The sequence below is a fragment of the Geotrypetes seraphini genome, chromosome 4 (assembly GCF_902459505.1).
Source record: "Geotrypetes seraphini chromosome 4, aGeoSer1.1, whole genome shotgun sequence".
Lineage (NCBI taxonomy): Eukaryota > Metazoa > Chordata > Amphibia > Gymnophiona > Dermophiidae > Geotrypetes > Geotrypetes seraphini.
This window is the reverse complement of record NC_047087.1, coordinates 294,827,796-294,852,666: the sequence shown is the minus strand read 5'-3', so window position 1 is coordinate 294,852,666 and position 24,871 is coordinate 294,827,796. Positions and strand designations below refer to the sequence as shown.

General features: G+C 41.4%; 1 protein-coding gene and 1 long non-coding RNA gene across 2 annotated transcripts in view; one reads left to right on the top strand and one right to left on the bottom strand.

Annotated features, from left to right (window-relative positions):
- The window catches only part of CNNM2 (cyclin and CBS domain divalent metal cation transport mediator 2), a 409,496-nt gene that overhangs the window by 279,376 nt on the left and 105,249 nt on the right, over positions 1–24,871 (bottom strand). The window lies entirely within an intron of this gene.
- LOC117359267 overlaps positions 1–24,871 on the top strand; it is a 53,694-nt gene that overhangs the window by 15,829 nt on the left and 12,994 nt on the right. The window contains exon 2 of the long non-coding RNA XR_004539195.1: positions 24,262–24,312. This is a non-coding gene — a long non-coding RNA (uncharacterized LOC117359267). The remainder of the gene's footprint in view (positions 1–24,261; positions 24,313–24,871) is intronic.

Sequence of the window (24,871 nt, the reverse complement as noted above, 5' to 3'; positions counted from 1 at the left end):
CGCCGATGGCAGGAGGGAGTTGGCATCCCTCCTGTCTTTTTCTTTGGGGGGGCAGCGGGTCACAATTGTGTGGGTGGGCATCCCTCCTGCAATTTGTGGGTCCGGGGGGGAGCATGTTTTATGGGGGATGCATTTTTTGACAGGTCTGCCTGTCTTTTAAATCTTTATTAGTTTTTAATCTCAAACAGTGGTCTTTTATTAATTTTTTTATGGGGCAGATATTTTGTGTGTGGCACTCAATTGTCATTGTGGTCAATTGTCTTGCACTGAATTGTGGTTGCGTTCAATTGTCTTGCGCTCAATTGTCGTTGCACTCGAGTGTGATAGCGCTCAATTGTCTTGTGCTCAGTTGTCTGCGCGCAATTGTCCACGCGCTTTTGTCTTGCGTGTATTTGACTTGCCACTGTGTGTAACACACACAAAATATATGTGCCATGGAAAAAAAATGAATAAAAAAAGAGACAGGCAGGCCTGTTATAAAACCGGCAGACCTGTCGGTATAAACAGTTACCGATAACTCTGCAGCAGTCAGGTTTGACAATAGTAAAACCCGATTCAAAATAGCCAAGCAGTTGTTAGTGAATCAATCGCTTGGCTATTTTGCATGGGGCTTTACTAATTTGCATGGGAGGAACAGATCGGAGCAGTGATTGGGCAGCAGTGAATCAGGTCAGGGAACAATCGCAAAACCAGCAAAACAGATTTTGCGATTGTCGGGACAGGATTGGAACCTTTAGTGAATCCAGCCCTTTGACACCTATTAAATTCCTATTGGCATCTTAGCATTTAGCGCATACTAATTGTTAGTGCGCACTAACACAGTTAGCATGTGCTAAATTGGTTAGCGCCCCTTGATGAATTCCCCCCTTATTATGCTGTTTTTAGTGCACTTTAAATGAAGGTGCATCCCTACTACATAATGGGTTAGTTAGTAACACATGTTATTGTAGAGCATTTACAAAGAAAACTGATGACAGGCTGAAATTAAGGATTTTTCTGCACGATATTCAAAGCAATTTAATCGAGCAGTGCTCTAACTGCCCTTATAGTGTCTGGTTAGTGCCGGAGTAGTTTGTGGGTGGCGCCTGGAAAGAACCGGTACTCAACAAGTTAGTGGCAATAGTCACACCGCTAACCAGTTAAGTGACTCTTGCTGAACAGACTTTTTAATAACACATCATGCTAACAACTTCCCAACAAGCCTTTCTTTCATCCTGTGTAAAAGACAGTTTTCCAGTTCCTCCCCTTCAGTTGAACCCCATTTTCATCTCAGAAGTCTCCGAGGCTCAGCTACTCAAAATAGGAATCGTAGGCTGAAATATGGGACAAACATCCTCAAAACAGCAGACCACAAAATAATAAAAATAAAAGTAAGCCCACAAATAACAAGGATTTTTTTTTTTTTTTTAAACTTCAACAAAACAAGATAGCTTGAAATAAACAAGACAGACTGAAATGAGGTCATATTAAGAAGCAAATAAGACAGAAATCATTAATTGGCTCGCTCATGAAAGAGAAACAAGTTGACAAGCTCAAGGGCTTGTATAGCAGAGGAATGGATGCAAAATCTGTAAACCAGTTAATTTTATGCCACAATGTTTTAATGACTTTGGGGCTGGTATTCAAAGGCTTATTCATTAAGCCAGTGTCTCACAAACTTTCCTGCCGGCGGTACACTAAATCCAGTGCCACGGCCAGAAGGCACCCGGAAGTGCGCGGAGGCCCATCTGGCAGTGACCTGCTTTGATGGAGGGATCCAGGAGGTGCAGGGACAGGAGGAGAGTCATCTGTGCTTGCTGTAGGCAGTCATCCAGTGTGGACAACTCTCCTCCTCGCCAGTGTGTCGCGGGACACAGTTTGCGATACACTGCATCGGGACACAGTTTGCATTAACCAATCTTAGGCAAGCTTTTACAGAACTGCACTGCCAACTAGTGCATGCTAAATGCCAAGCCACATACAGGAATGGAACAGGCAGCTCAGCCCTTAGCATGTGCTGCTTGGCAGTGCAGCTTTGTTAAGAGGAACCGCTAGTGAGCACAATATTCAGTGGACCTAGGCAGGAGCTAGACTTATCTTGATAAGGCACTTTTCAAAGAACTATCTGCATAAACTTAGGACTGACAAAGAGTCTGTCCTAAGTATAAGCTGATTGGCTATTTGGATTGTAGTTGAATATGTAACATGATTTTTATTCCTGGGCAGTAAATGTAATTTCCTAATTGCTTATGCCTAAAAAGTATAGAAAACATCTGTTATGTCATTAAAACTGTGCTTTTGTGACCAAGATAATCAAATTTTGCAATTTACCTATTTAAAGCGTGAAAATACAATTTTCATCTAAATTCTTATAAAGTCATAAAAGGCAACATATGAATCACAATTAACATATATTTATATTGAATTACAAAGATAACGAGAAAAGATTTAGAAATGAGTAGTGTTTCAAGATTCGCAATTATATTGTCAGTCACTTTCATGAATCTGCCCCAGAAATATAGAAACATGAAGTCAGATAAATGCCAAATGGCCCATCCAGTCTGTCCATCTGCAGCATCCACTATCTCCTCCTCTCCCTAAGAGATCAGACACTTTCTTGAATTCAGAGACAGCCTTTGTCTCTATCACCTTGGTAGCAGCATTCAAAGTCCAGTATATCCTGGTGGAAGCGCTCACCTTGCTCCTCTGAGTAAGCTGCTATGTTCTCCTTGAATGTCTCAAGATGAGCATCAAAGACATTGACTTTGAAAGATATCCTACAGCCCATTTTATTAGATTCTCAAACAACTCCACACAGTTTTCAGCCTTGTGATTGACCGGTTGCCCAAGAAGCCCTGAACCACTGCAACAAAGCTGTTCCAAGCCACTTTCTCCTTCTTAGTTAGCTTCTTGGGAAATTCCTTGCACTCCAGGATCTTCTTTATCTGTGGCCCAACAAAGACACCAGCTTTGATCTTTGCCTCAGACAGATTAGGGAAGATGTCTTGAAGGTACTTGAAGGCTGCCAATTCCTTATCTGGAGCTCTGACAAATTGTTTCATTAGGTCAAATTTCATGTCCAATGGTGGCATCAGCACATTCAGGGGTCCACTAGTGATTCCCATTTGATGCTATTTCTCCCCAAAGAGAATTCAGGTTGCTGTGGTTAGTCCCACCTTAGGCAGTGTGCCATTGTGTCCCTGTTGTCCCAAAAGCAGAGATAGCAGGGAAACTTGGTAAAACCGCCATGGAGACCCATTAGAAATGCCACCATTTTGAAGTCTCTGATGACCTCCCAGAACTACTTATCATACTTCAAGATGCCTAGTAAAGTCTTGATGCTGCTGTAATCCTCTATGAGGTACACTGACCCGATTCACAAAATGGCCCACAGCGTATTTTTACCCTCGATCGCCCATTTTCCGATCCGGCCCTGCAAATTAGTAAAACCACATGCAAAATAGCCAAGCGATTGATTCACTTACATCGCTTGGCTATTTAGCATCGGGTTTTACCGATCCCTAACGACAGATAGAGGAAATATACCTGATTACTATTCAATATATTATATAAACTGCTTTGGGTGAATCTCTTCATGAAAAGGCAGTTAATAATTACATTCTTAATTTTGACTTTTCCCTCCCTGATTGCTTTTAATCAGATGTGTGGTGCCCAGTACAATGGGGAAGATTTCTGTATATTTCTGCCATGTTTTCTTAATCTCTGACTTCACTTTTTGTTGGAAGAGTGTCAGGAAACCATTCATATTGATGCATCTTGAAAACTGAAGCCCTGTGAGCATCTGATGTGCTGAATGAGCAACTCCTGTTGTAAAGTGTTCCAAATTCTTTCTGCTTAAATGGTTTGCTAATTGGATTAGTTATGTTTTGAATTACTGCGAAGAAGAAAGTGGAAAGCAAAGAGGAAGAAGGAAGAGAAATTTAGGATGTTGATAAGAGGAAAGAGCAGAAGAGAAAGAATTTAGAAAAGCAAGACAAAGAAGATAGATAAGTTGGAGGCGTGCAGTGGCAGGACTTCTGCAGCAAAGACTTGAGACTATTTTCGCTGTTTGGAATGGACTGAGAAACAGGAGACAAAACAAAATCTAAATAGCACCAAAAGGTTCCACAAAGGAAATGAAGCAGCAAAACAAAAAAATATTGTGGAGCAAAAGATCGTATGTATCGGTTTGTAGTTTAATAAGCGTCCAAATAACTTAAAAACAATAATCTACAAAAAAAAAAATATATATCCACAAATGGTGTATATAGTCACAAGTGACTCACAGGATAGAAATCAAATAATGTATAAAATTAGAGAATCTGTCCCCATCACTGCCCTGTCACCGGACTACCATTCCCTTCACTGCCCCATCCTCGCCATCCCCTTCACCGCCCCGTCCCTGAACTCGCTATCCCCTTCATCGCCCTGTCCCCGTCCCCATCGTCCCCTTCACCGCCCCCACAGCATCCACCCTTCCCTCTCGCCACCTCACTGCCCTCCAGCGGCCCGAGAATCTCCCTCCCTCCCCCTTACCATCGCGGCGTAAAGAAACTTAAGGGAGGGAAGGCACGCGGCCCCTTCCCTCCCTCCCTCCGGCCAAATCTATCTCCCTCCCTCCTCCTTACCTTCATGGGGCTTTAGAAAAGAAATTGATGCCGGCAAAGCCTGCCTGTGCAGTCGCGTGCGTGTGGGTGGAAACTTCTGCTCTGACAACTGTCATTTTATAAACACAAATAAAACAGAGCAAGGTTCAACAAAACCCATCTCCCCTCCCTTTCACAAATATCCCCTTCACTATTGTGAAAACTGAACAAACCAAATTACTACAGAATGCTACATAGTAAAATCAAGCTAACAGAATACTTTAGTCACACATGACAAGAGTAATGTTAGGGGAGTGCAACTAGGGCAACTGTCCCCTGGTCAGAGAGAGAGAGAGCCCTAAGCCAGCTGGAAGCTAAAGAAGCAAAGCCTGGGCTTTGCGGTCCCCAGTTATGTCTAATACTAGCTCTAGTAGGATACATATTTCAAATCTGAAATATTCTAATCACAAAATATAAAATAAATTTATTTTTTTCTTTATGTTGTCTGGTAATTTTATTCTCAGGCTTTGGTTTTAGGTTCCTTCTGTCTTCATCATGGCATGGGCTGGCTCCTGAAGGTAAAATAGGCGGAAGAGGAGCTGGGGAGAAGATGCCGAGTCTGACAATTTTTTTACCACAGGAGTAAGACTTTTCACCGCTCCCATGGGGCAGTAAAAGGTCTTGTCCCCATTCCCATGGGGCGGTGAAAGATCTTGTCCCCTGTTCCTGCAGTAAACCAGTTGCAAATGTCTCCATTCTTGCGGATTTACTGCGGTGACCCACGGTTTACCGTGGTAAATGGTCCCCATGTCATTTTCTATATAAAATAAAAATGACCCAACATGGGCTGTGCTTTGGCAAAATAAAAATGCCTTCTTCAGGGGTCTTATAGGGTCCTTGGCTTTATTAAATATAAAAGTCACAAAAAAGTCCAAGTAGTAAAAAGGCTACAAACAAGCAGTACAGCTTACAAGATTCCATTGGATAAGAGGTGTGTTATGGCCGGGCATCGGGCGGGCTTCCACCTAGATGTCCTGAAGCAAGAATTGAAGCTTTCCCAGGACATTCTAGGTAGAACATACACGCCGGGACTTAGACCAAAGTAAAACAGGTCTAAGTGCCTCAAAAGTGACCAAATTGACAAGATGACCAATGGAGGGCTTGCCATCAGCTAATGGTGGCAGAGGAATCCCCATCAACTGAGCTGGTTTGGGGGATTCCTGACGGCTCAGCTGATGGGGATTCCCCCTGCCAGGATTAGCTGAGCCGCGGAGCCCTATATCCTCTCCACCCAACATCCCTGAACCCCTGCATCCTCAAACATTTAGGACCCTCAACATCCCTGGACCCCACCCCACCCCACCCCCCACCCCTGACATCCACAGACCCCCTCCAAATCCTCCCACATTTCTGGACCTCCGGATCCTTCCAAAGACAAATCAGCAGGAGGGAAGCCCACTCCCTCCTGCCTACAGGACTGTATGCTGAGAATGATGGGCCTTCCCCTGTCCATGCATCTTGGGATGCAGTGGGAGGGATCTAAGGCCCCCGATTGCCTCAAAATCACCACTTTGGGCCAATCAGGGCCTTAGGCCCCTCCCACTGCATCCCAAGATGCCTTGAGGAGGGAAAAGAGGAAGGCCAGCCAATCTCAGCATGCAGCCCTATAGGCAGGAGGGAGTGGGCTTCCCTCCTGCCGATTTGTCTTTGGAAGGTCCGGAGGGTCCGGGAATGTGGGAGGGGAGGTCCAGAAATGTTGAGAGATGTGAGGAGGGTTCCGGGGATATCGGAGGGTGGGGTGTAGGGATCCACAGCTTATCTGATCCTGGCAGGGGGAATCCCCATCAGCTTAGCTGGCAGGAATCCCCAAAACTGGCTCAGCTGATGGGGATTCCTTTGCCACGATCAGACAAGGTAGTAGGGTACGTCTACAAAACTTGCTTTTGTGCACTTTTCATGTAGACTTTTTTATTTTTGAAAATAGCCAAAAAAGATAGAATTCCTAAAGACCAAAAATTATACATAAGTCCTTTTCAAAAATAAAAAAAAGACATTTGGCAGTTTGGAAAATGGACATTTTTTCTTATGGGTTTGTGGAGTCTTACCCAAAACGTCCAACCTAGCCTAGTCTAATCTTTGGTTTATATACCGGGTCATCTCGTGGTAGAGCTCAACTCGGTTCACAAATAATTAAAGTCAGGTAGCATATAAAATGTTAACATGAAAAGAAAGTGTTAAAATGCTATTAGTTCATCGATTCAGAAGATAAGTCATTAACATATTGTGAAAACAATAATGTTTTTAGAACTTTACGGAATTGTTGTAAATGACCTATCAATCTAACAGAGTCAGGGAGTTTATTCCAAGTTTCTACCAGTTTAAACACAAGAGATTGGCTAAGCTTCCCAGCACATTTAATTCCCTTAAGAGAAGGGAACGATAGTTTATATTTCTGTATAATTCTCGAGTGACAAGATCTAGAAGTTTTCCAATGTAAGGGAACAAAAGGGTCAAAAATTCCATAAAGAAACTTGAAAACAATACATGCACACTTAAATTGAATCCTAAAATGAACCGGAAGCCAGCGAAGCTTTCTTAACAAGGAAGAGACATGGTTGTTCTTTCTCTTCCCAAAAATGAATTTCGCCACCGTATTCTGTATCAAGTGCAGTCATTTTAGACTGCCCTGCTTGATGCCCGCATAAACAGAATTACAGTACTCCAACTAGGCAAGCATAATAGACTGAACCAGCACTGAGTAGTGTTCTTGATAGAATAGTGATCTAACTTTCCTCAGCATACGTAGACTAAAAAAGCACTTTTTTCCCAGCAAGTTTATCTGATCATGGAATGTGAGAGATGAGTCCAGAATGATACCCAGAATTCTGGAAGAAAAATCCATGTGTAATGAAATACCTGTTTTCAATGTGATAACAGCAGGAAGTTTCTCCAATCTAGGTCTAATCCAAAGTATTTAGTTCTGGAAGCATTCAATTTCATTTGAATAGACAGTGCCCACGTTTGAAGTTTGGAAATACAACAATCTATACCAAAGACTAACCCCCTCTTTCACAAAGCCGCACTAGCGGCTGTCGTGCGGTAACGGCCCTGAAGCCCTTTAAATCTCTATGGGTTTCGGGGCCGTTACCACGCGGCTTTATAGAAGAGGGTTTAAGTTACTGAGGTCAGGATTAACTTCCAATAGAATAAAAATATCATCTGCATAAGTAAATATAGATGTAAGACAAAAAATTTTCAAAGAAGTCATATAGATGTTGAATAAGATTGTTGACAAAGGGGAACCCTGTGGCACCCCACAACTAGGTTTCCATGAAGATGAAATCTCGCCCTCTAAATAAACCTCGTAAGAGCGCAACGATAGAAATTTACTGAATCAATCCAAAACTACTTGGTTTAAACCTATATCTGATAACATCAGAATCAGAATATCATGATGAACAACATCAAACGCAGCTAACAAATCAAATTTGACAAATCAAATTGCAGCAACACAGCACATTTATTTTGCATCTGTAAATTTTGAATCTTTGATATTAATTACAGTAAAAGGGTTTCTGTACTAAAATTTGGTTTGAACCCATGTTGAAATGGTAATAAGATGGAAAATTTCTCCAGATAATTGGAGAGTTGACTAGAAATAATTGATTCCATCATTTTTGTCAACAAAGGTATATTAGCAATTGGACGGTAATGGGAAGGCACCAAAGGATCCAAATTGGTATTTTTCAATAAAGACGTCAAAATTATATTGCCCATACTCAATGAGAAATGACCATTGCCAAGAAAATGGCTTTATAATGATGTCAACCATGTAATAGCCATTAGGGGAATATCCCTGAAAAGATAAGAAGGAAAAGGATCCGATTTGCAACTGCACCTACTCAATTTTTCACATAATTTTAAGACTTGAAATTCTGAAACTGGGTCAAAAACATTCCACAAATGATCCACAGGGGGTTACTATTAACCCATTAAAACCTAAAAAGAAATTGTCGGGGTATATAACAGGAAATGTGTTCCTAATGAGTGCGATTTTGCTATTGAAAAAATTTTGCTACAGAAATTTGCTATTAAAAAAATTTTGCTAACTCCTCTGCAGTTGGGGTACACTTTTGCTTTGAGCTTATGCAAGCTGAAGTTAATGAATGCCAAAGTTTGAAAAGGGTACTATTTTGATTGTCTGAATTAGCTACCTTAATACCATAATAATTTTTCCTTGTGGTTCTAATCTCTAGATTGTATTTCTTGATGTTAACTCTCCAACTCTTCTTATCCGATTCTAGATTAGTTTTTTTCCATTTCCGTTCTAATTTTCAATACCCGTTTTAATTCTCACCGATTTAGTTGTTAAAAGGGATAATGCTTGAAAAGTACTTTCAGATCGTCCCATCCAATCTTTCTATATAACTTCTGACAGTATGTCAGAAGAAATACATGGTAATACTTTTGATAAAGTTAGTCCAGAAAAGATCTGGGTCAATTTTTTTCTGATAGTTATGATTCGTTTCTGTTGTCTATCATCATTAATAGGGGACATAAGGATTGGAAGACAAAATTTCCCAAGAAAATGATCCAACCAGGGAACCCTCTGCCAGTGAACTTCATTTAACTTAGTTTGTTGGTATGTATAGTCCGCGAAACTGATAAAATCTAACATATGACCTTTTTCATGTGCAATGGCTTTTGGAGGTAAAGATAGACTAAGAGAGTTCGGAAGTGAAAAAAGTTTAAGCATCTTTGTTTGTAGTGTCATCCAAATGAAGGTTGATATCTCCAATAATCAACAACCTTGGGTACTTCAACTGAGCGTCCTATCGACAATGCCCCTCTAAATGTGTCTGTGGGCAAGTGCATCTGAGTTACTTCTGTGTTTGCCTATGGCCAGAACAGGACAGGAGGAAAAAAAAAAAAAAAGAGTACAATAGTTTAAAATGGAGCAATTCCCTAACAGTTATATTTCCATGTAGCAATGTTTCAGGTTCCATGTGCTGGAACACTTTCTCTGACAGAAATTCACTTGGCCATATATTTTTTGACTCCCCTCTCCCCCCCCTCCCATGTTCAGTGGCAGCAGTCAACATTTTCAAAGTGCTGACAATAACCAAATGATCTTGACCTAGTCGATTATCTCCTGCTGACTATTAGCAGTTAGTTGCAGATATGCTATTTTAACAAGCCACTGGGCCGTGTTGGGCCGGTTAAATAGCTTTGAATATGGGGGGAATTTTATCAAGAGGGCAATGTGTTAATGAACTTTCTTAGCTAATGCTTTCTTAGCTAATGATTCCTATTCTGTCACCAAGCTGAATTCCGTTAAGTATTAAAACCCTTTACCAGCCAGAGACTTCAGGAATTCATGGAATCCCACATCGAGGCTGGAGACAATAGAGCATAAAAGGAGGTGCCAACTATAGCAATAGTCTTTGATGTATGTAGTCATTTTAATAGTGTATGTTCTTTTGTACCCCACGCAGAATAGTAGGATGATGCGAACTATAAATTTTAGAATAAATAAAAGATAAATCCGCTCTGCTTATAAAACTTCCACATAAATATTATTCACACATGCCCCCTCAATTATCTCCCTTCTATATTACTTCTCAGCATCTTGTCTACTTCAAAGGATTTATAACCCTCTGAATGGAAAAATCTCACTCAAATTCCAACTCACAATGGAATTCACTGTATAGAATTCAATTCAGAAACAGTGGCATAATAAGGGGGAGGGGCAGTCCACCTCAGGCGCCATGTTAGTGGGGGCGCCGGCACCCCTCCTCCTCTCTACCCCTGCCTCTTCCCACTCCTTGCCACGCCATGCGTGCACCCCCTTTCTTTCCCCCATACCTGTAGTTATTCACCACCACATGCAACAACTGTAACCTGCTCCTCATGACCACATCACCTCTCCCGCCAACGTCACTTCTGTGTGCTGAGCATAGGAAGCAACGTCAGCGGGAGAGACAAGGGGGTCGGGAGGAGCAGGTTGAAGTTCTTATTGCTTGCAGCGGTGTACAACCAGAGGTACAGGGGAAGGGAAGGGAAGAGGGCGTGTGGCAAGGGGCATCAGGGAAGGAGCGGAGATGAGGGCAGGGAGGGGCATCACTGCCCTGGCTGCCTCTCATCCTCACTAAGTCACTGTTCAGAAACAAAGTATCATTCAATATGGGAAAAATCCATACCTAGCCATTCGTACTTGGAATGTATGTGTATCATGCTTAGAAATGTACTTGATCCAACACTCACCAATGAATCCCTACTGTAAACTCCGTTTTAGACTCGTCTCAAAACAAATCATCTTGACTCAAACAGTCGTCTCAAATTCCTGTATCCCTTTTTTTCAAACAGTGAAAACAAGCAGGGTGGCAGATGAGTGCACTTTTACACTGTTAAAATGTCATTGCCAGAAGGAAGATATTACTACCGTGTTTCCCCGAAAATAAGACAGGGTCTTATATTCATTTTCGCTTCAAAAGATGCGTTATGGCTTATTGGGGGGGGGGGGGTTTAAGCAAGGCCCTGTGTCATCTACATCATTGTTAACTGAAGCAGAAAAAAAGAAACCTTTCCAAAACTAGCCATCAGTACTTTTTATTCCTATGTTTTAGTCAAATTTCTGTGAAGCAAATGCCTTTCTAATTGTGCAAGCCAATTGTTTTTCACTCCCGAGTTTCTTAAAATGAATTGGTTTAGAGTAATGCTAAGCTGGAGAGTTGCAACATGGCGAGTTATTTTTAGAAATGTGGGGAGAACTTTGGATTTGGGAAGGTTGCAGAAAAGATCTCATCTCAGCAGCGGAGACAATATCCGGGACACAGGTGCAGGTTGGAGGGATGTTCAGCAGCTGCAAGGAGGCTTCTAGCCGAGGTATAAGACATTGCTGTCAGTATGGTGGGTGGGGGCCAAGTCACGCTGCTGTGCAACTAGGGCTTATTTTTTGAGTAGTGCTTATATTGTGAGCAGCCAGAAAAATCATGCTAGTTATTTTCGGGGTAGGTCTTAATTTTGGGTAAGCACGGTACTACTACTATTTATCATTTCTATAGCGCTGAAAGGCGTACACAGTGTTCTACATATAACATTCAATAGACAATCCCTGCTCAGAAGAGCTTACAATCTAATGGACAGACAGGACATTTCAGGGTTGGGGAGTTTCTGGTAGAAGGAATGATACAATGGGTAAAGGTATCCGACAGTGAGTGGGAGTTAAGAGTTGAAAGCAGCTTTAAAAAAATAGGCTTTTAGCTTGAATTTGAATACTGCTAGAGATGAGAGCTTGATGTATTGACTCTGGCAGCCTGTTCCAGGCATACTGCGCAGCAAGAAAGAAGGGACGAAGACTGGAGGCAGTGGAGGAGAAGGGTACAGCTAAGAGGGACTTACCCAATGAATATAGTTCACGGGAGTGAGGATAGGGGGAGATAAGTGAAGAAAGATATTGAGGGGCTACAGAGTGGAGTTTGAACTGTATTCAGAAACGGATGGAGAGCCAATAGAGAGGGGTAATGTATGTGTGGTGGCTCTCGTGGAATATTAAGATATTCAAAGTATAAAGCAAAGACAACTTGCAGTGAATTATCTGCAAAGTCTGCTTTGGGGAAAAAAAACATTTAAAATATTTTTAAAAAATTAGTCAGGTTTTCTAGTAAGTTTAGTGCTTGAAAAAAAGTGCTAGACTAGCAGCATGGAAAACCAAATTCTTCCATTTATCAACAGAAAAATTTTAGGTTTCCATCTACTTTGGAAGAACATACTCTTGAGATAACGTGGTAATTTGCCTCCAGATTCTATAAATAATGTTAAAACTTAATCACACAATTGGGTGCACAGGGATAATTTGTGTGTGTAACTAACGCACCCTCCTCTTTTTACAAAACCATAGCGTGGTTTTTAGCACCAACTACAGCGGTAACACCTCCAACGCTCATAGGAATTCCTAAAAACTGCATTATGGTTTTGTAAAGGGGAGGGGTTAAATTAGCTAACTGGCGCTAAATTGGAATTAAGCATCAGAAACTGGCATTAAGAAGAACTATTTGACCAATTTGTAGTTACGTATGTAAAAGATTTGCACCCCACTCTATAAGCTTTGTTCTATCTTGTTTGGCTGACTACAGGGAGGAGCGCACTATATTTATTAAATTACACTGTTATTCATTTATATTACGTGCACTATAGACACACATGGTGTATTCCGATAACAGTGTGTGGCTAAAATGCAAGTTCTTTCTCACCCCGGAAAAGCCTGGGTTTAGTAAAGCATTGAAGCCATGGTTCCTTTGTGCACTTGGCTTCTCAGAGCTTACTACCTCACATGGAGGATACATTTCACTAATTATAATACTTTGGTTATAACCTTGAGGTCTCTGGAGCACTTCTCCCCAAACATATTGGCAATTGCTGCTTGGTTTGTAGCTTTCAAGTATCTACAGCAGCTCATAGGGTTGTTTCTTTTGTTTTATTTATTTATGGCATATATAGTCCACTTTAATCCCAAAGCAGATTAAAATAAAAATACATAAAACAACAAAATATTGCACCATACACATATTCAAACCATTTATATTATACCTCAACAAAAACCAATTACCTATAAATAAAAGACTGCACGAATAAATTCACTGTCATTACTTCAGCTTGCACAAAATAGAAGGTTTTCAACAGTTTACGTCTGTCCTGAGGCACACCAGCAGGCATAAACCCACCCCAAGCTTTCCTAATCATCTGTACCCTATACCCCATTGCATTCTCCCTGATGATGTTGATTCCCCTCCCCCCAATATATGGCTGCTTGATCCCTAATGGTAGTAGGGTTGACTAGCACCATTTTGAACCTGGCATTAGAAGAAGCAGGAGCTTCTGGGGATCACTCCAGCCTTCAGAAAATGACAGGATGAGGGTGTTCATCAAGGAGTAAAATTGTCTTTTATTGGTTGGGGGGAGGGGTTTTCAGTGGTGTACAGGGTCTTAGTGACTTATTACTACTACTACAATTTATCACTTATATAGCGCTGAAAAACATAGAGTGCTGTACATTTTGACATTTATAGACAGACAGACACCACATATAAGATTGGGGATGCAGAACCCAAGGTCAAAGGAATTAGGAGTCAAAAGCACTCTCAAACAGGTGCCTTCACTCTGCAGCTCCTCTGTATTTCTCCTCTCTTATGTCTCCCTTTACTCCTCCACGGGAACTTCATTCATCAGGCAAGCCTCTCTTATTTGTACCCTTCTCCTCTATTATCAACTACGTTCCTTCTCTCTTACTGCACCATACGCCTGGAACAGACTGCCTGAGTCAGTACATCAAGCTCTGTCGCTGGCAGTATTTAAAATCCAGGCTAAAAGCCCACCTTTTTTTTTTTTTAGTTTGCTTTTAACTCCTAACCTCCACTCGCTTGTAAAGCAGCCATGCCTGAGAAACTCCCTAACCCCCTACTTGTCCTGTTTGATTAGATTGTAAGCTCTTCTGAGCAGGGACATCTCTTGTATATTTTAATGCAAAGCCTGCGTACATCTATCAGCACTATAGAAATGATAAGTAGCAGTAGAGTGGCATAGAGTGATACGGGTAAGGGTAAATTAGATGCACATCTCCCTTGAGATCAATCCGTTCCTGCAAGACGTTACCTCGCACTGGACCAGTGACGAAAGGGTGCATAAAGCCCCGCACTATGAGATACATTTGAGTGCGTGGTGGCCCTCTGAGGACCCATAAAAACTAATATTACTAACGCTCGTAGAATGAAGTGGGGCAGACTTGCGAGGTAACGTCTTGCAGGAACGGATTGATCTATGATAAGTACTCTTCATTCAAATTATAGGTGAAGTAAGTGCCTAGGTTCTCATCTCCCTTGAGAAGCATACAGTGATATGGGGACTAAAACTATGCCAGGGTACACCTGGCGGGGCCTCCGTGTGTGCGGATTGCCGGACTTGATGGACCCAGGGTCTGATCCGGAGATGGCAATTCATATGTTCTTAATATTTGCATGTCCTCTCCCTATAGGCTAAGGCTCTTTACACCTGCATTATGATGTCATAGAGCCTTATGGTTATATAAACATAGAAACATGATGGCAGCTAAAGGCCAAATGGACCATCCAGTATTCCCATCTGCAGCATCCACTATCTCCTCCTCTCCCTATTGGTTAAGGTTCTTAATATTTGCATGTCCTCTCCCTATAGGCTAAGGCTCTTTACACCTGAATTATGATGTCATAGAGCCTTATAGTTATAGAAACATAGAAAGGGTAAATTAGATGCACATCTCCCTTGAGAAGCATACAGTGATATGGGGACTAAAACTATGCCAGGGTACACCTGACGGGGCCTCCGCGTGTGCGGATCACCGGACTTGATGGACCCAGGGTCTGATCCGGAGATGGCAATTCTTATGTAGATGATGTTAGGGAGTATGGGAAATACTGATAAAGTGAGGAGGTATTGATGTTATCAGAGGTTGTAGGGGGTACAACTGATGGCAGTGGGGTGCAGGGTGCACAGTTAAGGTGGGGGTGTAAGGATAGGGGGCTCTAACTGTTGGGAGCAGCTATTTTAAAAGCCACAGATGTGGAAACGGGAGAAGAGCAGAATTTCTTTTCCTCCCATGCGCAACTTTGTATATCGTTGCTCCCGCTGGACATCCTGGTAAATGCAGATGTACCTCTGCATGTCTTTATAATATTTTATAAAAAGGTTCCACGTTTAGCAGAGCCAGGGAAATTTGAGAATTAAGATGTCCAGGTCAGGATGTTCACACCTCCCAGCATTCTATGCAAAATGGGCTTTAGAATCAGCTTTGCTCAGCCACACAAATAGAAATCCTAACTGTATTTATTTATTTAATTCATTTTCTATCCTGTTCTCCCCATAGAGCTCAGAACAGGTTACCACATAATATACAGTTAACAGGTTACAATTTGCCATGGCTTACCATAGAGCAATCTACAAATTCTAGATTAGATTATGCTAAATGTCCTTTCCAAATCAGTTTTCTCAGTTCTCAGACAGGAATTTTATAGCCTGCCCTCCCTACAGAGCCCAGAACGGGTTACATGGCGACATACAGAACAGTTAGCAAACAAGACACACAGTAATTAACAGCAAGGAACAGAAGACTAAGGCAATAGAGAACAGTGAGATGTGTGTAGTTCAGTTGTTCTGGAATAGCAGACACTTGGAGCCTGAAGCATGCACAGGGAGTCAGTTGAACATCTATTAAGAATACAGTGGTTTGGGAGTAAGTCTGAATGCTAGCCTGTCTTGAGGAGTCAGGTGAAGAGGTAGGTTTTTATTGCTTTTCTGACCTGATGGATTTAGAAACATTTAAAGTAGTTATCCATTCAGTAGCTCTTAGAAAACTGAGCTTACTGTGCCCATCAAATGAAATTCTTGCCAGAAAAGTTCAATGGCACAGCGACAATGACTTCTGACATAGCACTTCTTGTTGCTGTATAAAAGTACTTCTGGACTCATTGTCCTGCTATAAAGATCTTTATCTTTTTTTCAGCACCCAATTGAATGCGAGTGTAGTCGCTGTGTCTCAAAAAAAAAAAATAGCAGAATTAGAAAAGGTTCAAAGAAGAAGAGCAACCAAAGTTATAAAGGGGATGGAATGTAGAAATGCATCTATTTTTCACTCTTTCAAAAAAATACAAAGATCATGGGAATTTAATTAAATTACATGGAAATGCTTTTAAAACAAATAGGAGGAAATATTTTTTCACTCAAAAAATAGTTAAGTTCTGGAACTCATTGCTAGAGGATGTGGTAAACAGCAATTAGCGTAGCTGGGTTTTAAAAAAACGGTTTGGACAAGTTCCTGGAGGAAATGTCCATAGTTTGCTTTTGAGACATCGGGATCAGCACATAGCATAGAATGTTGCTACTATTTAGGTTTCTGCCAGGTACTTATGACCTGGATTGGCCACTGTTGGAAACAGGATACTGAGCTATTGGGCTATTCTTATGTTCTTATTAACAGCTGGGCAGATATGCAGCCTGTGGCAGTCAGTACTTTTAAGCTGCTGACAGCCACAGGCAGATTTAAACCGGGATATTCCATGGCAGACCATGTCTGGGCGCCGGTATTGAACATCCAGGATCAGGCACTGACCTGGAAGTTATTCAGGTATTGGACAAAATTCAGACACAGCCAGAAAATTCTTTAACATTGTATTTCTCTGATGATAAAAATTTTAAAACAATATGGGAACAGTCTTTTGCATGTCCTGCTGCAAGTACGTGGAATACTATTCCTTATGAAATTAGTTCCCAGGATGACTATCCTTTTGTAAAAATTTTTAAACCACTTATTCAGGAATGATTTGGGCGGGAAATTTTGATTTCAATTGACAGCATTTTATTGTACTCTATTTGTGATTACTTTATATCCTAGTTACATGTAGCTTAAATCTTTTATAAACCACATTTGACCTATGAGCTAGTTGCAGAATATGCATTTGATTTATTTTTATTATAGTCAAGTAAAGATATATGGCATCTCAATTCCACCAAACTGCATTTATGCACCTGCCAAAATATCAAGATTTGTCTATGCATTTTATTTATCTCCATGTATAAATTGCCTGATCAAGGAATGCTCAGGCAATTTACAGGATAAATTAGGCCTTGGAATTCTGGACTTTTATTCCCCAGACCAGTGTTTCTCAATTCAGTCCTAGAGTACCCTCTTGCTAGTCAGGTTTTCAGGATATCCACCATTAATATGCATAAACTTGATTTGCATATACTGCTTCCATTATATGTAAATTTCTTTCATGCATATTCATTGTGGATATCCTGAAAACCTGACCTGCTAGAAAGTTGCCAAACTAACTAGATGACCACACTCCCCCAGTGCTCACTGACTCCCTTCCAGCACACAAAAATGAGAACAAAAAGGTACATACCTGAGTCTAAAACAGCAGCATCTGGTATGGGAAAGCCTAGTAGAGCTACATACATTACATTACATTAGGGATTTCTATTCCGCCCTTACCTTGCGGTTCAAGGCGGCTTACAAAAGATTTATAAACTGGGTTACAATGGAGGAACCGATGATAAATTAGGGTGGTAAATAGATAATTTTGGGCAAGGATAAATACAGTTTACAGGAAGTGTGTAAATGGAGGTTACATTAGTAGCATAGTTGTTATTGCTGGTGTAGTGAGGGTAGATTTTTGTCTTAAGTGTCTTAAGTAGCCTGGTGGGTGGGCTAATGAGCTATAGAGAGGAGGACTCAGGCCCTTACATTTATGGTAGAACGTGTGATCCCACCCAAACCCTAAAACTCTACTACACTGCCGTATAGGTGCTACCTGTAGCCATAAGTGCTATTGGGGTGGTACACAGAAGGATATAGTAGGTTTTTGTAGGGGGTGCTCATCCTAAATTATAAGGAGGTTATGTTGAGGTATAGAGCTGGCACTCTTTATGTGACGTTCACAGCAGTGACTTCTAAGGCAGCGTTCTTCAACCACCAGTCCGCAGACCGATGCCGGTCCGCACAGGGCCGGCGAGATCGGATTAGATAAGTAGTATCTGGCGTGTCCCCGAGCTTTACACTAGCTGTTCATTTAAGTGTTAAACTCTTACAAATATGCACTATCTGTCAATTCTATCAACCAATTACAGTTGAGGGGAGGGGCGGATGAGCCTGTTCTTGCCACGCCTCCTCCTCCCAGTCTTTCGAGCTTTGAATCTAGGAGGAGCTACACGCTTACTTACGCGCATCTGCCTAGCCTGTCAGCCAGTCAAGATAGAGGGGAGGGGCGGGTGAGCCTGTTCTTGCCATGCCTTCTCCTCCTCCCGGCATTTCATAGCTATGACATTTTACATGTTGAGGTTTGAAGGATTGAATGTCGGGTACATCAAACGGCCAAGATGGTGACCACCGGTGGGACTTGCAACTCGGCCGGAGTGAAGAAGACTCATTTGGGCATCCCCGAGGCGGTGTTTGTGGTGAGTGTGCTATGAGGGGACATTCTTCTGGAAGGCTTGGTTGTCGGCCACCCCTCACTCTCCCTTCCCCCACCCCAGTGTGCCCCAGGGGCGGTAACCGTGTGGTTACCGAGCACCTCCATACATGGCAGTTAGTTGCTCGGGCTGCTCATGCGGGAGCTTAGATGCATTTGGTAGATGTTTCTCTTCTCTTCCTAAATGTGTCCGTGGCTCTGAGCACTTCCCATCTCCGGGAAATGGTATGTCCCATTTTGGCAGGTTGGGCAGGGCGTTGAGTAGCATAAAAAAAAAAAAAAACGGTCGCTGAGAGGAAAACATGTGTCATGTGTCCCCGTTAGTACTGCTGAGGTCGTAATTTCGATTGCCCTGGGATCTTTCAGCTTTGTAATTTAACAAAAAGTAAAAAGAAAACTAGTTCCTTCTAACGAGTGTAATACTTTGTTTCGCTTGTTGTCGGTTTATGTTTAATTTACTAAACCTATAGTTTTGAATTGTGTTTTAGACTAGAGGAGAGATGGCAGGGGGAGACAGAGACAGACAGTTTCTGGAAGGGGCAGACAGTGGATGGAATGGGCAGATGCTGGATTGAAGAGACAGGGCAGATGCTGGAAGGAAAAGAGTGAAAAGAAGATGAAAGCAGAAACCAGAGACAACAAAAGTAGAAAAAAATCATTTTATTTCTATTTTGTCATTAGAATATATCAGATTTGAAATATATATCCTGCTAGAGACATAACTGGGGACTGCAAAGCCCAGGCAGTGTTCTTTAGCTTCCAGCTAGCTTAGGGCTCTCTCTGACCAGGGGGCACTCCCCTATTCCTGTCATATGTGACTGCAGTATTCTGTTAGCATGATATTTCTGTGTAGCATTCTGTAATAATTTGTCTTGTTCAGTTTTCTTGATAGTAGAGAGGATATATGTGAAGGGGAGGGGAGACAGGGGTTTTGTTGGTCCTTGCTCTGTATATTTGTATTTATAAAATGACAATTCTTTTTATACTTTAATAAAATACGTTCAATATAAAATCATAACTTCTGGCTTGTGCGGATGGGAACAGATGGTTTGCGGGGACCAAGCTCGCGGAGATGGGGCGAAAATGGGGTTTTTAATTTCAGTCTTAGTAGTTTGCCAGTCCACAAAATAATTCTTTTATTTCTGCTGGTCCACGGGTGTAAAAAGGTTGAAAAACACTGTTCTAAGGTATCCCACTGCTCTGCTGATATGTCTATGTGGCCAGTCCATTACTATGCTGGCTTTACCCATGTGCAAATGGTCAGGATTAGGACATTTTCAACCTGGATATTTTTCTGATCAAAAATGGGGTATAAAGTTAGACGTCCCGATGGCCAAGACGATTTAAAAAAAAAAATTATATTTGGATATCCAGTAGTCTGCCATTCGAAAATGGTCATTTTTGTACTTCCGACTTTGGACATTCAGCTGGAAACGTCTAAGTTGGACTTAGATATTTTTTTCAAAAATGCCCCTCCACAACTGTTTGTGGTCATGGTTTTCCAGCTATTTTCTCCTTCCCTTTTCCTATCCTCATATCTTCTACTCTTGCTATACTTTTATTTTTGCAGTTATTTCTGTCAGAAGCACATTTTTGTATTTTTCATTAAGGACTTTGTTGAGATTTATAGATTGCTTAATTTAATTCACCCCTGTCATTAAAATTTGTGTCAGTCTAATCTGTACTGTTTAGCTATGACCTTGGATTCTGTTTCAGACAAGCAGCCATCTTTACAATATATCTTCTCCCCTCACAATATCCATGGCTATCTTCTTTATTCCAGGTTTGCTTCAACCTTGAATTAAAAATTATATTACTGTATGACTAAACATCATCCTTAACATATATGGCCTAAATTTATCCTTTAATGTACTGATTTGGCTCCTAACGAGTTCATTTGTGCCTAAGTAGACTTGTGTGTGATGTCAACATATTTCCTCTTCCTTCCTCACAAGCAGTTGTAACAAGCCAAGTGTTCTAATATGCATCTGATTTTCATGTTCCCTCAAACTTGCCCCACCACTTTCAGATCTTTTGTCGCTGTGGCCTGGTTCACTTTTATGGTTGGTCTCTCTGGCCTGGATTATCTAACCAGCATCAATTTTTTTGGTGCTGATAGGTGCCCAAACTCAGTTAAAAACGCCAAACAACATTTTAACTCAAGTTTCAAGGCACCTAAAAAAATAGGTATCGGAATTGCACCTTCTTAGGTGCTTTAGGCCACCTACTACCACTATGGGTGTGGCTAATGCCAGAAGTGACTTCAGGCAACCTAAAGCGCCTACGTAGGTGGGATTATTGTCAAAAACAGGCGCCAGAAATGTAGGCCCGGACAATCTCGGTCTATATTTCCTGCGTCAATCTTTCACAGAGATGAAATTCTCTATAGGGCACTGTTGTGTGATTGACATGTGATCAGCAGCTTCTTTTTAGGTGGCCGCTAATATCAGCGCCCTATAGAGATTCCGAGTCTGTGTATCCACCTTCAGGTGTTTGAATATGGTCCTTCCTTAATATTACTCTAAATGTCTTCACAGCAGTAAACACATGCCCAAATAGATTATCACAGATTTTATCTAAAAAACTAATTAGTAGTTCCTTAGGAAGGGGCAGAGGCAGATTTGCTGGAACTGGGACACAGGATGAGGCCTTCGAGGTAAGGAGTGGCCTAGTGGTACAGCTGCTGCCTCAGCACTCTGAGGTTGTGGGATTGATCCCAGCGCTGTTCCTTGTGACCCCGGGCAAGTCACTTAATCCTCCATTGCCCCAGATACAAAAATAAGTGTCAATATATATGTAAAATGCTTTGAATATGTAACCATAAAAAGACGGGATACAAATTCCAAACCCCCCCCTTTTAATTTTGGTCTGTTCTACCCTGAACTGAATCAACTCCATCCTTCATCCAGAGAGTTGAACTGTTTCTAAAAAATTAAAAATGTAGCAGCATTCTAGAATTCGTTTGTTTTTGCTTCAAGGGACAGCCTCTCTGGAATTGGGAGGTTTTCATTTCCTGTTGATAGGAAAAATGCTTACATCGTAATTTGAAATCTTTACTAACCACACTTTGGAAGCACTTAAGTACTTTTTTATGACTTCCGAACTTGTAGTAGTAACAGTGAACTGCGCTGAATATACTTAACACTGTTTTGTTTTGTGACAAAGTAATTACTAGGGACAGGATGGAAACTGATGGTGCAAAACGGTACAAGTTGGAACAAAAACAAAAAACAACAGAGAGCACATATAACCCCATTGGCTGTGGGCTGTAGCAGTCTACTTATCTAATTCCTTTATCTACTTTAAGGATTGTTCGACTCAAAACCTCCTCAACAAGCCCCTGATGGAATAAACACAAGAATTGAATTTTCTGAGTACTGTACTTGGATTTCTAGTCATTTTCTAGTCTTTTTAACTCAACAGAATATCAGAATTAAATTATACATAAGTGGTCAGAAATGTCTATTTTCTTCTGTCTAGATATAAAATAACACTTCATATTAAACAGAATGGGACCAACTTTCATTTACTAGCAGTTTTTTTCCATTAGATTAACCCCAGTTTCGCATTTGGAACTCTACTCTGTTCAGTGGTCAACTTTGAAGGGTTTGGGACAGGCCTTGAAAAGTTGGGTAAGGGAAAGTACAATCTGGGGAATAACAATATTTCTCTGCCCAAGATGCTGCCATGTTAAGGAGGAAGACAAAAAGGTGTCTTAGATAAGAAGAAGCTGACATTCCCTATGCCTGGTATCTTTACCAGTCGGGACAAAAGAATAGGATAGACTGGAAGGACAAGATGATTGTTTGCAGCTGGCATACCCTATGGGAACACTTAGCGAAGTTCAGGAAAAAAGACATCGATCCAAGATGGCCGCATGAGCAGTCGCATGAGATCCAAGATGGCCGCATGAGCAGTCGCATGAGTCTCACGCTCCCGTCTATTCCTTGACATAATTTGTCCACTCAAACCTTTACCTGTTTCACGATGCCGAAGAGGAGGGGACGTAGCGCTGCTGGAGCCTCGCAGCGCTCCAGAACAGCCGTCTTCGGGAACATCGAGGACTTGATGAGGAGAATGCAGAGCACGCCGATAGCTTCGGGGAGTTCCCCGCAGGAGACACACGGCGGAGGCGCGTCAGTGGCGTTCACCATGGGGCTGGAAACATCATTGAGCCCCGAAGTGAGAGCACTACCCCCACGCCCTCAGTCGACCAGTTCCCCGCGAGAGGAGGAACTTCCTGAGGTTGGAGTTCACTTCCTCTCGGAGGCTAAGGAAGAGAACACGGGGACTGTGCCACAGGACTCCCTGCTGGAGCAGAGGAGTCTTAACGAGGAGACTGTGGAAGAAGCAGTGGGGGATAAGAAAATCCAACAGAAAATCCAACAGATTGCAGGAGGAGACATGTTGCCAGAGGGTGAGCTAATTAACTTAAAATTACAACCATTGCAAATTTTGAAGCCCCGAGAGGTTACATTAGACTCTCTGTGGGACCTGGTAGCCAATTTGGCAAAATCTATTAATCCACAATTACAAGAAGTAGAAAAGAAATTAGAAAATCATGGAACTGAGATTAAAAATTTAAAGACTGGACTTGAGGACTCAAAAATTTCAATACAAAATATTCATCAAGAACTTAAAGTATCACTACAAATTACTGAGGTATTAATTAAAGATAATACCAATTTAAGAAGGAAAATGGAAGCAATGGAAAACTTTTCTCGTAACAATAATCTCAGATTGATAAATTTCCCTAGGGTCTCTGTGATAGCCCCAAGGGAAATGTTGAAACGTTATATGACGGAAATATTGGAACTCTCTGATGAATCATTACCACCATTTACGCAGGTTTATTATCTTCCAAGTAAGCCTCAAGACCAACAACAACAGCAATTACAACAGAAGTCGGGACCTGATTTAATGAATATATCCAATATATTGGAAATGTCTGATAGAGAATTAGTGACCCCTGCAAACTTATTATTGACAGTAGCTCTCGCACCAGATAAAAACTGGTTGCTGAGACTTTTCTTTAAAAATAAGCAAAAAGAGTTTTTAGGTTGTAAAATTCAGATGTTCCCAGATTTGGCCAAGGAGACGCAGAGAAGGAGAAAAGAATTTCTGTTAAGGAAACCTGGTGTTTTATCTCTGGGGGCGACTTTTTACTTGCGACACCCATGTAAATGTGTTGTTAATTACCATTCTCATAAATATGTTTTCTTTGAGCCATCTCAACTGACAACTTTTCTCACAACTGCATCTTTGGAGAAAGAAAGTGCTTAGTTTAAGAAAGGGTGCCTCAATCTCATTCGACTAGCTATTATTTTGTTTTATAATAATTTCTTTCTATCGCCTATTTTCCTTCTTGGATCTTATTGAGGACTTGAGTAGAAATTTATGCTTATATGTTCTTTGATATATGTTTTCATTTGTATTAATCTCTTGCTAAATTTCCTTTCTGTACAAGTTATAATATGCTTGAATATATTGAAAATTTCAATAAATATTAAATTAAAAAAAAAAAAAAAGAAAAAAGACATCAGGTGTACGAACAGCAATGCCAAGGAAAGTGCTGCAGGTAGAAATGGTCACAGAGAAACAGATAGCATGGACAGATAAAGCAGAAAGAACAGAGCAAAGAAGTGAAGGGAACATGGAAAAATTATGTTTTTACCTGTTAATTTTCTTTCCTTTAGACGCAGCAGATGAATCCAAAGACCAATGGGATAGCACACATCTACCAGCAGGTGAATATAGAGAAACTGATTAGCAGGTGGTCCTATTGGCTGGCACACCTCCTGCATCTTCAGTATTGCTCCTTGCCCAAGCAACTGTAACCATTATAAGAACATAAGCAGTGCCTCTGCTGGGTCAGACCAGAGGTTCATCGTGCCCAGCAGTCTGCTCACGTGGCAGCCCATCAGGTCCAGGACCTGTATAGTAATCCTCTATCTATACCCTTCTATCCTCTTTTCCTTCAAGAAATTATCCAATCCCTTCTTGAACCCCAAAATCGTACTCTGTCCTATCACACCCTCTGGAAGCGCATTCCAGGTGTCCACCACCCTTTGAGTGAAGAAGAACTTCCTAGCATTGGTTCTGAATCTGTCCCCTCCTAATTTTTCCGAATGCTCTCTCGTTCTTGTAGTTTTTGAACGTTTGAAGAATCTGCCCCTCTCCACTTTCTCCATGCCCTTCATGATCTTGTAGGTCTCTATCATGTCCTCTCTAAGTCTCCGTTTTTCTAGGGAAAAGAGCCCAAATTTCTCCAATCTTTCAGCATATGAAAGGATTTCCATACCTTTT